We start from the raw sequence: 16,463 nt of genomic DNA on the forward strand, positions 1-16,463 counted from the left end.
TTGGCAAATTATCTTATTTTTTTCTTCTTTTATGGTTTGTTTTATGGTTGGAACAGCTTCTCAGCCTATATTGACTGCACGCCTCTGCTGCAGAGGTATAGGAGGACTGATGGAGATGATTGGCCGTGTGTTGTTTGGGTGTCGAAATCTCGTTTTGTTTTCATTTGTGGACCTTCAGCGCGAATCGTGATGCTATTTGAATCTACCCACGACGCATTCCACTTTTGATTTATCACCATTTGCTATTGCCTGATTCGACCATCATTAAAACTGTTAAATAATAGTCCCTTGGGCCCGTGTCTTATTCAAATTTAATTGATAATAAAGGTTTTTTTACAAGTACCCCCCACAAGAATCACGACTGCTCCCAACCGTCTGGAGCCAGTGAGAATATGGCATCCCCAATTGGGTCACGCTCTGAGGCTGATGGTAATGGTAAGAGATTGGGAAGAGGAAGGTAGGGATTCCAAGTACTAACCTGGCTACTACATATCTGGTAACCAAACACGACTTAAGAGGAAGCTACAAACCAAACATGTGTATATTCTTTGTATACCTTATATTCAGAGATGTGCTTTATTTCAAATAAATCCATTTCAAATGGAAATGCAAAATGCAAAATGGGTATTTTCACAGACATAAGAATATATAGACTAGAAATTAAAGGTGAGGGGTAAAATCAACTGTTGAAGAACGAAGGGGGTAAAGCTGACTGTGATTCGTCAATAAATCAATCTGACAGTATATAGGCATCTCGCATTTTGATATCACCATTTAGTTCTTAAAAGTAAAATCTGCTTTTGAATGAATAGACATTTTTACATGTGAGCGCAAATTACTCGCCACGTTATGAACAAATTTGCGAAGTCCAAATTTGGCAAAAAAATTTCTTCTATTTTCAGAGTCGAATATTTTGTTTACGTATTTAGTTAAGACACTTTTATAAGTGTTCATAATTTACTTCCCAGTAACAACGATGCGCACACTTGAGAATCGCTACATTCGACCAATGTTGGCTCGATGTGATAGTATATGTTTCTACAACTGATTCATATTATACGATGTGAATAAGCTTAAAATGATGCTTACATATGGAATGTAATACGACAATTGGGTTTATTCTCTTTTTCACATCTATTTTTACAAGTTTTCATATCACAAGCCACTATTTTGCCGTGTTATTTCATAAAATGCCTCGACCATAGCTCGACGCTAGTTCGAACAAGAATGATGACGTCACATTCTCAAGATTCACGGGAAGCCATACGCGAGCCCAGCCGGCTCCAATGGAACCGGTATGGGGAGTGGGGAATAATACGCTTTTAATCACTTAGGGCAGGTCTACTAATATTCATATGTCTATGGGTATTTTGCATTTTAAATGCTTTTCTAAAAACCATTTTGCATTTTGCATTTTAAATGCTTTTCTCAACGCATTTTCCATTTTAAATGCTTTTTTGCAACATTCTTCCTACTATCTCCACTAATCTTTTTTTTCATAAACCCCAAATATCAGTCGGTCCTCAACCTCGCTATGAGAGATAATTTACATTTGTCAAGTTGCTCCCTGGTAGGAGCCCTGGCAATTGAGTGATACCATTACAAAAAATACTGAACATGGGGCCATGACGCTGTAATATTAAATGTTAGATAGCAGTTTCTATGTTTTTACGTTAACAATATTAGTCCCGCGCAAATTTTTTGTGGTTTCATAATCTGTAGTCGTGGTGTTTTTGGATTTACCATCATGTAATATGTTTGTTCTACATTGATGTCCATTATTAAATGACAAAATTGTTTAAAAATTCTATAATTCTTTTAATTGTTTGACCTGAGAAACCATTTTGCATTTTCAATGCATTTTGAAAATAGGTATTTTGCATTTTGCATTTGAAATGCTTTTCTAAAAACCATTTTGCATTTTGCATTTTCAAATGGAAAAGTTTTGACCCATTTCCATTTTACATTTCAAATGGTTTTGGGTACCCATTTTGCACATCTCTGCTTATATTGTAGGTAGTAGGCATTAAAATCGCTCGACAAACGGAGTCTAGAAAGTTCGATTTCAAGCACAAAACTGGTTTGTATGTATTTTGTAAATAATTTTATAAGAAAGCAAAACAGTTAATGAAGTGAAACTGTCACAGATAATCTTAGCTATAATACTGTATTTTTTTAAAGTTGTTTCCTTTACGCGTTAATAGATTTATATGGAAAAAAAATTGTAGTTTACATTTATATTTTTTACTGAGCATATTATTTTTTTATTTGTACTCTACTCAAGCGAAGCGATACGAAAACCTTCAATTTATCTAGAGCATATTTTTTGGTATTCATAATGTACACCAATTCGTTATAAAGATTAATAATCAAAATAGTGATTTAGCATTAAGCTTCGCCTTAGGTCATTTCAAGCAACGTTTAGATTCTGAATGCTGGTCTCTCACCAAGGCGATACTGAAACCTCGTAACCTATAGATATATAATATATCTTTGTATATTATAATATGTAATGCATAAATGAAACGCACATAGTCGATGCAAAATGTTAATTCATACATATGCAAAGTATAGGTGTTTGATATGACAATGTTCGTGAAGCCTTTTGTACTTCTTGTTTTTGATCAATGTATTTTAATTGCCTTGATTATCTGATAGTGTTATATTTATATTGTCCCTTATTAAAGTTCTCACAAGAGATTATCGATTTTCGTACTATTATATATATAATTTTTCTTTTTGTCTTTGTATTTTTATATTTTACTACCCATTATACAGGGTTTTCAAATAAGAGGTGTTATTTTAATATTCAATCGTAAAAGATCAATGGTTTCGTTAATTGTGTGGCACGTAGCGCCGTCTTGTTGAAAGTAAACGTTGCCCAGATCAATACCATCCAATTCCGGCCATAAAAAATCATTAATCATCTCTCGATAGCGATCCATTCACCGTAACTGTTGCTCCAGCCTCATTTTCGAAAAAGTAAGGTCCAATGACTCCGCCGGAACATAAACCGCACAAAACAGTCACACGTTGAGGATAGAGAGGCTTTTCAACAATAACTCTTGGGTTTTCCGAGCCCCAGATGCGACAATTTTGCTTGTAGACAAAGCCACCGAGGTGGAAATGGGCCTCATCACTCAAGATGATTTGCATTTGATTCACTCAAGTGAATTTTAATAATTTCAATGCGTTGTTGAAGCGTGTTTCGTTCCATTTGTATTAATGGCGTAGTTTCTACTTGTCAAATGTCAAAAAATGACAGCTTCAAAAGTAACATCTACCGAAATAACGGGCTATTCAAAATAACACCTCTTATTGGAAAACCCTGTACTTTGTAATTGTCACTTACCTATGTTTAATGGCACATGTAGTGCCGTATAGTTTTCTTAATAAATAAATATATTTTTTTTTTCACGAATTAATGGTGAAATAAATCAAATTAATCAAATAAAATTTAGTTTCCCACGTTGGGTTTTCAACCCGCGACCTCCATAATAATAATAATATTTTATTCCAGAATTTGGGGAGGTTAGTGCAATCCCACACGTCCCATATAGATACATTTTATTTTCTATTTTTTATAACAGATATAATAAATTAACAAATAAGGACAACTATGCATGGTGTGGTCTTGAATGCGCTTGGGCCCAGCGCTCACTCAGGAGTGGCGCCTGGTGCTGGTAGGCTGCGGTCACCAACGTGTTGGCTGAGGCCATTAGCCGCATCCTGGCTCCAGTGACCCGGTGTCTCATCAGGCCGGCAAATCCATTCAGTCCTAGTTCCGTGAACATTGTCAATGTGCTGCTGTATCTTCGGTATCCAAATATGATTCTACAGGCATCATTATATTGAATTCGGAGTCGTTCCGTCGAGCAAGTTCGGTAGTGACACCATGTCTCACACGTATACAGGCCAGTACAGAATGATTTGAACAGTATTTTTTAACGGTATTGCTGCATTTGCAAAATCTGCGGGCAATCATATTAGACACTATGCTTAGGCTTCTCCTTTGTCGTTCGATATCGCCATTGTCCGATAGGTCTTCATTAATAATGTGCCCCAAGTATTTCACGTTCGAACATGTATTTATTAGCGAAAGATTCACTCAACCATGGAGGCCGTCATGTGTCTATTTGATCGTCTACTAATCTACTATGAGTGGACAATTATTAGGCGTTCCGTCTTACGCAACTATTTGCGATCATTTTTCTGAAATACCTACTTTTTACAAGATATGAATTTATATACGGCTCTCAATCGAGGAGAATCTCGATAATCTTTTAAACAATCGATTGGTTTCATCTCTTTGTCACGACTTCCGCGCATTCGCCATGTTTTTTTTGTCACTGATGTAATCAAGAATTTTATGCCAATTTATTTATTTAGTATTTGCACATCTGTCAATTTTGGTTCGTAACTACCATTAAATTTATTTGTAAATTATATTTAATTAGATTATGGGAAAACGTGCGAGGTAAATTATCCTGTTTGTGTTTTACCAGTATTTCAATGAAAGATGCTCCGAGGAACTAGTGTCATTGATCTTTTCGGCGCTTTCTTACCAGAAGTCTCCTTACATTCCCTTAAATGGCTCTCCACATAGCATCCCCTAAGATGACATAGCCTCCCGTGTGGGGTAATTGAAAATAACTCTAAATGATAATAATGGTTGGATTATTTCTATAGCCGTAGTCGTAACCACGTTCAAGATATCACACGGTTAAACAAGTGTTTTAGCGGTTCCATGATAAATCAACACATCGACAACTCGACACACCTTTAAAAGGTGATATTAAGTCATTAGAAACGACGAAAAAATTTTTTAAACCTAACCTAACCTAACCCACTTAACCCAGTTAATAAAGTTTTTGTTTCATCACTTTCCATGACTTAATATAACTTTTTAAAGATGTGATGAATTATCATTTTGATGATTTATCCGGTCACCATTTATGGCACATTCTACAGTAGAAGGGATACTCTCAAGTTTCGATAAACAACATGCTGATTTTTAATTATTTTTTTTTATAAATAATATATCTGGTACATACATTGGTATAATTTTACAATAAAGGAAACTTTTTTTTTTATATAAACAGTTAAAAAGTAAAGAATAATAAATTTAGCAGATTAAACAAAAAAATCCCACATAGGCATCGCCAGTTCGTAGGTATACTTGTGTTTATTAACAGTTAAAATTTTACTCGAATTGAAATGTTGCTTGAAATTGTTACCAGATCTGAATAGCGAGGTACTTACCACCTTCCTCTCCCCATCTCCTTCCCCTCCCACTGCCTCCAAGATTCACAACATCATTACTTGTTGCCTATAGTTAGAATGCTAATATTTACTCCAGTAATCTACTTATGTGTAGTTGCAGCAATGACGAAATTCATCATCAATCATGGCTTACTTTCAATGTAAACACCGAATACATAATACACACTAGAATTGTTGCCTTCCATGTAGATTTGAATGGAAACCAATATCTCCACTGACTTGGTAACTTTTGATTCTATCCCTTTTAGCACGCGCTCTGTCAAATTAAAATATCTTAATACTGACAAAACACTATTTGAAATTTGATCTCTATTTAAAATTTAATCATAAAATAGTCTGTCTTTTGATTTACAAAACATGCCCACAGTGCATTTCTTGTAATGTAAGCAAGTCCAAAGATTTGAAAGAAAGACTACAAAACCACTAAGCAATTTTCTGGGAAGGAAAAATTTACGAAGGATGGGTAGGAAACTGGGGGTCAGTGTGTCCACAAGTGACGGACATATGAATCCATCCCTCCCACTATTATGCAAGGCGATGAGTCGAGAGAGGTAAAAGTCTTAAATCAGTCTCAAATCCGGCCTGCCACGCAGAAGGTGGGCAGACGCATTCGCCGCCAAAACCTAGACAAACCTCATCTCGTGATCCCGGACACTTCTGCCAAGCCACTGGCAGAGGTGTTGGTTGGTTGAAGTGTATAGTTGTGAGTAATGTCATTGGTGGTGAACGATTAGGAAAAACTGACAAGGACAGAGGAAGAAGAAGAGTTGGTGGATGCAGGAAACTCCAATAATGGAGGACTTGTTGGACGCTGTTGTCGCTAATAAAAATTTGTCCAATGAAGCACGACTAACAGTCCAAAATGGATTGCAGATACCAACTCTAATGTATAGAAGTGAGGCATGGAAACTGGCAGAGTATGGATGAATTGCTGTAGTAATGAGATCCCTATCTGATTAAACCATCTATATTGCTGAATAATGTTTTTTTGGGCTAACATCATTTATAATTTGTGTTTTTTGCAGGTAAGGATACGCTTCTTTATCTAATTAATGACGCAACATCGTGGCATCGTGGTCAGTTTCCAGAAAATCAGAGAGAGAGAGGGTGAGCAAGTTGTTGTTTTTCAAAAAACCTTTAAAAAATGTTACTTATCTTTTTACTTGTACTTGCGCTTATCGGACACTTCGTGATGTTTTAAAAATTTACAATTACAAACATAAAGCTGCTGTAAATAGGTCGACAAACTCAAGCGAAAATTGTCACAACGATTTGTCAAAAATAATAATTATCTTCACCTACGCAAATTACACAGTGCCTAGTAAATGTGACAGCACAGCCGAAATCAAATTGATCTCCCGCTCATTATGTCGAAACGTGTGACAATCATTCCAAACGTAATCGTGGTCCTTGGTCATTAAACCCACTGATGGTCCAATTCCTATTATGTTATATTTTGTCATATAAGTGTTCAAATTGGCTTTTTTATCTTCTCAGTTCTGAGACAAGTCCCACGGAAATAACACCATCAACGCCTATTTTGGCATTCAATCCTTTGACACACTTCCAACGGCAGGTTTTTGCAATCTGCTTTTATAAATTAAATGGGATAATCTTAAAGATATTCAATCAACAATATGTAGACAGGGTTTAATAATATTATTTTGTTTGAGACTCGTTTATTGTTTTTAATCTGTCTATCCAACGATATTTATTTATTGTTATCATTTGTGTTACATTACCTAATTCATATGAACCAAACCTATCAATTTGATTGTCCTGAAACAGGAAACATTCCCAGTTGGACAGTCACAGATTCATTTTTCTGTAATTGTATATTTTAGTATCTTATAAATAAATAAATAAATAAATCTATCTACATAAATAAAAATGTAAATGTTAGTTTGTTCAAATTCTTAAATCTCCGAAAGTTCTTCAAGGATTGCTTTGAAATTTTGACACAACTTGCATTCGAATACGTGTGTGTTTTTCTAAACCTGTATTATATAGAATTCATCTGTGTACTATGCGTCCCGGAAAACACTGTTCTGAGGCAGTCAACTCTTAGATCAGCAACATCATCAGCTGTAGGCAGATGATGGAACCTAAGCGCAAGCCAAATACTATGTTTGGTGATCACGCTTTCGGAGTATCTGGGCCGAAGGCTTGGAATAAACTCCCTCCGGAACTAAGATCCATAACAAGTCCAAGAGAAATCACGACTAAATTAAAAACTTACCTTTTTAAGCTGTCATACCCTTAATTTAAATTTACCATTCTTGAGAGAAAGTCCAGTCATATCTAATTATGTCCTAAATCCTGTATCTAAATTTCGCTAATAAACAATTAGTTAATGTTAATTCAGTGTTAATCTCAAGTGACCTACCAGGTAAGTATTTTACTGTATATTATCTCAATATATAGCTAGTAAAAACATAGTAGAAATGTATTATATACTTGTACAGCGCCCTTGAGGTGTTTTTTCACAAAAACGTCGCTATAAAAATCATCCAATTATGTCACCTGTGACAGGTAAACGCATGTTATTTTCTAAAACATCTGTTGAACATAAAAGCAACACGCGCTATTGTTCTCTATCTGCACAGACAGATAGAGCCACAGGAATGCGTGGCGGGGTACAGCTAGTGATTTGATAAAAATAAAGTTTTATTATCGTTTAGACGCGACGACCTAATACTTGTGCCGCTGAAAAAATATTCGAGATTGCCCATTGTTTACTTGTTTAGATACGTAATATTATGTTCGCCAAAACACTTGACACGATTGTTCTGCACATGTTATTATGAGGGTATTGTTTAATATTTCCGTCTCGTTGTGCTTATCGACACCTTTGTTTCTATTTCAGAGTGTCGTATCATTATAGCCTTTTATCACCCTTTATCGTATCTTGCAATTATCTGTGCACTTGTGAAAATATAAAATAATCTCAAAGTCAACCGTTTTTTTGGTATCATGGCGAATGAATTCAATGCTTTCAACCACTTTGTGCAGGCATAAAATATATTATTTCTAAAACAATTTCAAAAAACAACTTAAGGCGATGCACTACGTCGTGTAATATTTTAAATCGAGCCGCTATCAATAACACCCCTTACGTAGATGGCGATAAGGTTTAAATTATCGCTTAACACCATCCGCCTGTTTTGATTTATGCAAGAAAAAACATGGCCAAAAAGTGCCTTTTATTTTATTTTGTGGATGTTCAGGCATAAATATTTAATTTTTTTCCGATCATTTTATAAATAACTTAATTTTCCACACTATACAATAAAAATATAACCGAAAATGGGTTCGTAAGTAGGAGACTTTGGACTTTAAAGCAGTTTTCATAGGCTTTATACATTATTTTTTTCTGGGCTTATTAAAAGACTTATCTAAAAAATACTCGATTATTTCAAAGGCCAAGATGTATTCTACTCGCAGTAGGTATTTAATTAAAGCATCTGAAATATTTCTAGGCGACCAAATTTTCAAACCAAAAACACATGTTTTTGCATTACTACGTATGGCATCGCCTTAATAGTGAAATATTTGTTTCCATGACAACTCAGAACGGTGGCAATTCTGAACAACGCCAAACGCGCGCCTGAAACAGGAAAACGGGTCGTTTCGACTCGTTCTTGAGTTCAACAGCTCGTCTGCTCGTCTAACAGAGAGGTAGTCAATCGAATTTATGAATTTATTGGCATTGAGTGCAGTTGTGAACTCTACACAAATGCGGAATCTTCCCTCCGATCTGATACAACCTGGGGAAATGCCAAGTGCTTTTTCCCTATAAATTTACCGAAGTCAAGGGGATGCAGGGAGTGGCCTTGTGTGTTGTTTTGCACATACACGATGAAGGGGGCTTTTACTAAAGTCGGGTACAGTGTAACGAGTGTAGGAGCGACAGTCTCTACAGGAACTGTGACCTGATAAGATTCCGCTAGATTCGGAAAGACGCTTACTTTTCTTTTTTTGGGAGTAGAGAAACCCGACATATCTACCTCTCTAGCTATATCGTTTTCAAAATCAATAGGGTCTGGGTCTGGCAGCTTCTTCCCCATGGCAAAGGCCATTAGGGCAAAAAGGAAACGATATTAATAGAAAAACACTTACTGGACTTGGTCAGCAGTAAAAGCACTCAAAGAGGACAAATAATTTTAGTTTTAACCTACAAAAGGCTATAAAATTAGATTTTTTCGTATTCGAACGAAAAAAAGCAACCGATTTCTTCAACTGTCTACTTATCTCAATGATAGATATTATTATTTGCCGGGGTCTGTCTTTCCTCCCTCCTACAGCATAGATCTCTTCAAGACCAAAAAGATCTTGCACACCACAAAATCCTTGAAGGTGGTATAGGCCATTAGAGGAATTAGTTTCCCAGAGCCTTCTGTGTGGATTTAAATCTTCTAAGTACTTGTATTGTCAATGTATTTATGCGAAGACTCGATGTCATATTTTTGCAAGTTGACTTATTTATGATTTATTAGAAGGCGAGACTTGACGATTACACTAAACGATTTATTATTTATGTTCGTCACTCCACATTTTTTCATAATGTATGTGTTGTGTTGTGTTGATGCAGTGGCGGTTTGTTGGCTCTCTCATCGGGAATTCAATCGGAGATAAAGGAAGAAAAACATTCCCTCAGAAATATGAAAAAAAACCCACGATGGTCTTTTCCACATTATACTACATGTTTTTAAAAACACATAAAAATGAAAATAGGTAATTCTTGTCGTGTTGTATTTTGTCTCGTTTCTTTCTCTCTCCTTTCCCATCCCCTGTATTTGTAATCGAGCATAATCTATTTTATTTCTATTTTTATTTTTGTTCTGTTTCGTTTGTGAAACCTATTAACTCCCACCTATGTATTGTAAGTTCCTCTCGTCCTACAGTGAGTTTTATAACTCATCGGGATTGCTCTAGCAAGAAATAAAAATAATAAAATATGTATATTATATATTTCCCTTGCTCTGAGGAATTTCTTCACACCATTGCTCCAGAAGTTAGCGACCTTGCAACAATCTTTGGCCGAAGAATAATGTCTTAGGTACAAAAAAATCAACCCGTAAAAAGTTTAGTTTTACTGTAATACATATATTTTTTTTAAAAGATTATTTAATTTTTTTTTCTTTCGGTTTGACTGAGGATTAAACCTTCCTCCCCAGGGACTGAAGTCAATCGCGCAAACAACTGGCCCAAATTCCAATTGGGCAGGACCGACATAAATTTTTGTGTGTCAACTGCTGTCATGTCATCTAATTTCAGAGAAATGCGTAAATATCCGCATGTGTGTGCGTGATTGCCATCAAAAGTTGTTAGAATGCATTGTCATCAACAACTAGTCTATCTGCCTCGTTGCCCGACATCGATCAGATGTCGGGCAACGAGGAAAAGAAAACAACCTTATCAGGCACAAGAGCTCCTCTTTTCTGATAAGGTATACATGACCAATTATGAACCTAAATATTATATTTTGCAAAATATACATGTATTAATGTAACCCATATGATCTATATTAAAATAATAATAAAAAAAACTTGCAAGTTTCCATATCATTAATTTCATTCAAGAAATCAAAATCGAAATTCAAAATTAGTATTTCAAAATAGTTTTAAATACAAAAATCACATTTTTTGTAAGAAACTAACAATTTTTTAACCTTCTTCAACAATTCACTTATTTAATAACAACAAAACACTCATCTCATTAGTGCTGCGCACTCAGCAGCCAGTAGATTCCCATGGCTTGCAGTTCTACCGCTCTAGCGCTACTAGTATGCTTACTATGAACCTAAGAAATATAACAGACGGTTCCATAGGTGCGCATATTCATAACGCACCTATGAGAAATGGGATTCATTTTGGACTCGCTCTTGGGCAGCACGAGTATCATTCGAATGGATTTTTTTAGTACGGAATTTGAATAGCGCGCTGTTTAAAAGTTTAGTAAAATTATAATACAAGTTTCTCTTATTTCCTTATATTTTTATGGGAGTTTATTGCACAAACGCACTTAAGAGAAAACCGCCACTGGTGCCATATGATTCAGAATGCATTTAATCACAGAATGTCACTGAGCAAACATGCTGGTTTCGTTTTCACCGTGATAAGAAACTATGACTTGACTGTTTATGTCCGCCTAACGCAGCGTAATAATAATAATAATTTTGGTACTGTTATTTTTTTTTAATAATTCTCCTTTATTTATTTACTACCACAAACCCGTGAAAAATCATGGGATATTATAATTGTAGGACTGATAGCTAAAAACCGTAGACCCTTAAAAAATCACGAAACCTGACATTAATGTTCAACATTATGTCAAAAAATTTAAACAAAAGAAGTACACATCAAAAATATAGATAGGTACTCTATCGTTTGTCTGAATTCTTGATAAATCAGCTCTAATGACTGTTCAGTGGCTGAGTTGGCATTACGTTTGGGTACCACCCAGGCGTAGTGTGTTCAAGTCCTCCATCACAACACAAGCAAAATTTTCCGCTTACTGTGGCGGTAGTAGGAGATATTTTAATATTGTCAGGTTATTCGAAAAAATAAATAAATTTTAAAATCACATTTAAAGTAATTGTTTTTTCAAATATTGAATTTCAGGTAGGTACTTACTAATGACTCTTAAATTCTAAACAATTCATAGTTACAATCACAGACCACATCCGAAATTAGTATTTTTGATGTTACATAATAACAATTTTAGTTTTTTTGAATACCATTAACTGAATGAGTATGTAGAACAATAAACTAGAAGACGAATGCAATGAGAATATATATAGCGAATTCGAAGGATATAAAGAGTCAGGGACGCCCGAGGAAGACATGGCACGGACAAGTAAACCAAATACTTGAATCATGCACATGTCAAGAGTCAGAATAACACAAACATATTTATGAGACGATGTATGAATGTGACTAAAGCGAAGGTTGTGCGCCTAGATCGAGTTGTTTGGCGGTCCGTCCTTTCTGCCCAACCTTGCAGAGAATCGGATAATGGTTACTTAGTTAGTCTGTCTGTTACTTAAATACCGTAGTAGTGTAGTGGTCAGATTAGGTTAGGTTAGTAAAATAGTAAAGTCGCTATGCGCGCATTATTTGGGCGTGGCATTTACGTTTTATATTTTGGGGTGACACACTACGCTATAATCTTACTCAGGAGAGGGAATCAGATCGATCGGGGAACTGCCGCTGAATATCATTTTTTTTGTATGGGATCTGTCACTTTGACAGATGACAACTGCGTAATAACGGCGCTCCGTAAATTGTTCGACGGGTCGCATATTTTTCAAATAGCGCATATCGTCGCCACGCCCACACTTATAACACATCGTCTTTTTGGGTGGGACGGGTCTGTATGCGATTGTATGGCGAGCAATATGGAGTTATGTAAAATCCTTTAAACTTATAGCGTAATCTGTCACCCCCTTAACGCGTAGGTCTTTACGGGTCAGCACAAAAATTGCGGCATTTCTTCCATCCGTGTTCACACGGTAAATTTGCTTCACTTCTTTCGTTTAGCATCCGCTCCGTATTCACTTCCCTTTCTTTATCTTATCCGTCATGCTTTTTTCGTCTTTGTGTACTCGACGGTTCATTGAAGATTACTGACGCTGATAAAACTGTGAAAGCAGTTATGCAATGAATTCCAAGAAATGTTCCAGTATTTAACATACTTGGTTTGCAACACTGTAACTTCTCGACTATCGCTTTGTGTGGGCGAATTCCACCGTATTATGATCGCTTTTACCTGTTTTGCAGCAGATTCAAAATGACGAGGCTCCAATTAACATTTTTTTGCTTTTTAAACCTTCGTAATGGGGTATTTCTCAAACGTGTGGCATTTATCAATTTATTTTTGTGGCTTTTATAGTTGCGCAAAATATTTTGAATTTTAATACATGATATATGAATAATTAATTATTCACGCCGTCCTGGCCCGCTCGAACATGAACGAACACATCGTTTGACTATTAAATCGCTGTAGAAAATTAATTCGTCGACAGAAAATATAATTACTGTCGTAATTTTTTTAAACAACGAAAATACCTATTTATATAGTTGATATTATTGACTGGGCCATAGACATATGAATATTAGTAGACCTGCCCTAAGTGATTAAAAGCGTATTATCCCCACTCCCCATACCGGTTCCATTGGAGCCGGCTGTGCTCGCGTATGGCCTCAAGTGAAATTTGAAAACGTGACGTCATCATTCTTGTGCGAACTATGGTCGAGGCATCATCGGTTCATTTTACGAAATAACACGGCAAAATGTTGACTTGTGCTATGAAAACTTGTAAAAATAGATGTGAAAAGGAGAATAAACCCAATTATCGTATTACATTCCATATATAAGCATTATTTTACTTTATTTTAAGCATATTCACATCGTATAATATGAATCAGTTGTTACTATCACATCGAGAAACGTCTGGACGCGAAACACAAAGCTGGTTGATTGCTGGGAAGTAAATTATGAACATTTATAAAAGTGTCTTAACTAAATACTTAAACGAAATATTCGACTCTCAAAATAGAACCGAATTTTTTTGCCGAATTTGGACTTCGCAAATTTGTTCATACCGTGGCGAGTAATTTGCGCTCCCATGTAAAAATGTCTATTCATTCAAAAGCAGATTTTACTTTTAAGAAGTAAATGGTGATATAATAATGCGAGATGCCTATTTACTGTCAGATTGATTTATTGACGAATCACAGTCAGCTTCACTCCCTTCGTTCTTCAACAGTTGATTTTACCCCTCGCCATTATCTTCTCATCTATTAATTCCTATGTCTGTGGACTGGGCGCATTTCTTCTGTCTGTAAATTTGTTCGTACGTTCCGTTTCCGGTTCAAGCTGGTGACCGTCTCATGGTTCATTTGGACTTTAGTATTCGCATTTTTTTCACATTATTATTGTACCTGTACCAGCCTAAAGAAAGTTTTTAGGCGAAATTTATGCTAAATCACTATTTTGATTAATCTTTATAACGAATTGGTTTACATTTTGAATACCAAAAAATATGCTTTAGATAAATTGAAGGTTTTCCTATCGTTTCGCTTGAATAGAATACAAATAAAATAATAAATTACTCAGTAAACAATATAAAACTACTGTAAACTACGAAAAAAATATTTTTCAATAGAAATGTACGAACGCATAAAGGAAACAACTTTAAAAAATACACTATTATAGCTAAGATTATCTGTGACACTTTCACTTGATCAACCTTTTTGCTTTCTTATAAAATTATTTACCAAATAAATAAAACTACTTATGTGCTTGAAACCGAACGTTTCTAGACTACGTTTGCCAAGCGATTTTAATGCCTATTACCTACAATTTTTATTTTTTATTTATTAAAAGTATACAATACAGAATATAGTATATTATATAAAGCATTGTACTCCCAGGAGTTAATAAACTCATTGCGGGAATGATACGCATTACATGAAACATATAGCTGTATGTATTAAATGGACATATGATGGGACATACACAACATTATTATTTCAGATAGTCATTAATAAGATGAAGTTTGAGCATGTTAGTTTGGGTCTTTTTACATTGACTTGCACATTTGATCTCGTTGGGTAGTTGATTATATTTTGTGTGAGCTATGTATTCTAGGGATCTTAGTCCATATTTTGTTGATTTGATTTTTGGTATATGTAGTTTGTTGTGATTTCTTGTGTTGTGTTGGTGTACGTCGTAATTGTAATAGAGTGTAGTGTTGGAATGTGCCGAGTGTTGAATTACTTGTAATATAGTTTTCGTTATTTCAAAAGTGGGAATGGTATTAAAAGGAAGTATTTGGGTGTTTCTGTAGATGTCTTTGACATGTGTGTCCCAAGGTAAACTGAAAATATTTCGCAGGGCTCTATTTTGGACGACTTGGACTTCTGAAATCATTTTTTTTGTAGCAAATCCCCAGATTCCGGCGAGATATATTAGATGTGAGTGAATCATAGCATGGTAAATCGATTTTAATAGAGAGGGAGAAAGTAACCCGCGAAGTCTATATAAAACACCAGTTATAGGAGTAATTTTGGATAGAACATGTTTAAATTGGTGATTCCATGTGAGTTGTAAATCAATGAAAAGGCCAAGATATTTTGTAACATCAGCCCTTTCAAGGCGGTTATTATCAAGACTTATATTAAGACTTACATTTTTTTTTATTTGCAAACAGTATGTAATGTGTTTTTTTTTAATGTTTAGGCAAATATAAGGTATACCAAGAATATACACATTTTTGGCTTGTAGCTTTCCTCTTAAAAATGAATTGTCATTGTGTAACCTAGGAAATGTTGTGATTAATTTAAGAATATGGAGGATGATAATCTAAATAAAAGATTCATATTTACGGAATATAATTTATTGTAAAACAAAACAAAGCAAGAGACTCAATGAATAATTTAAATATAAATAATCTCAGGATGCGACTAACCTCGAAGATGCGTTAGTAGGTCGGTATTATTACGTAAAAATAATTAACATGGTGATTGAAAGTTATGCTAAATTGTAGGTAGTAAAATGAATTATAATTTTAAATATCATTACTATAAATATTAAGGGCGCCAGTTCCATATAACGATAGAACAAAATTTATGAAATTATAGTAAACCAATATTGCAAACTGTAAGAGAACTAAAGATTGAATATTTGAAATGAATATTGAAATGCATAATGATAAACTAAAAAACTTCCCGATTTCGTGTTGACCGCCATCCGCGAAGAGTCCTTTCTTCCCCGTACGTGTGATCGCTGGATCCGCCACCCGAATACTCAAGACGAAGCTCCTTTTGTTCTGTCAGCCAAACACCGAACCTTCTCTCATGGTGTCGCCAGTTGTCGGACATCCACACCAAATTATATAAATCAACGGGTACTTAATTTATCCCGTTAAAATTGAGATAGAGATGTATCTTTGGGCAAAATTATATTATTTGGTTTATATTTTAGTATCTACTTACAAATCGATTTCAAAGGAATTTTTGGTTTTGATTTATTAAATAAGTATGAATATGTTATGAGAAAGTCGGAACACGTGTTCATATAAATTATAATATTTTCGTATCTCGTCCATTGTATTTATTCGGACAAGGCCACCTGCGTTAATACGTGTTCAGAAATATTCATTTTACATTTTTACA

The 16,463-nt window shown here is 35.0% G+C and overlaps 1 protein-coding gene across 3 annotated transcripts in view; it reads left to right on the forward strand.

The window, feature by feature from the left end:
• The window catches only part of Cip4 (formin-binding protein 1-like Cip4), a 287,732-nt gene that overhangs the window by 144,796 nt on the left and 126,473 nt on the right, over positions 1 to 16,463 (forward strand). The window lies entirely within an intron of this gene.

The sequence above is a fragment of the Hesperophylax consimilis genome, chromosome 19 (genome assembly GCF_061612785.1).
Source record: "Hesperophylax consimilis isolate HC1 chromosome 19, BYU_Hcon_1.0, whole genome shotgun sequence".
Lineage (NCBI taxonomy): Eukaryota > Metazoa > Arthropoda > Insecta > Trichoptera > Limnephilidae > Hesperophylax > Hesperophylax consimilis.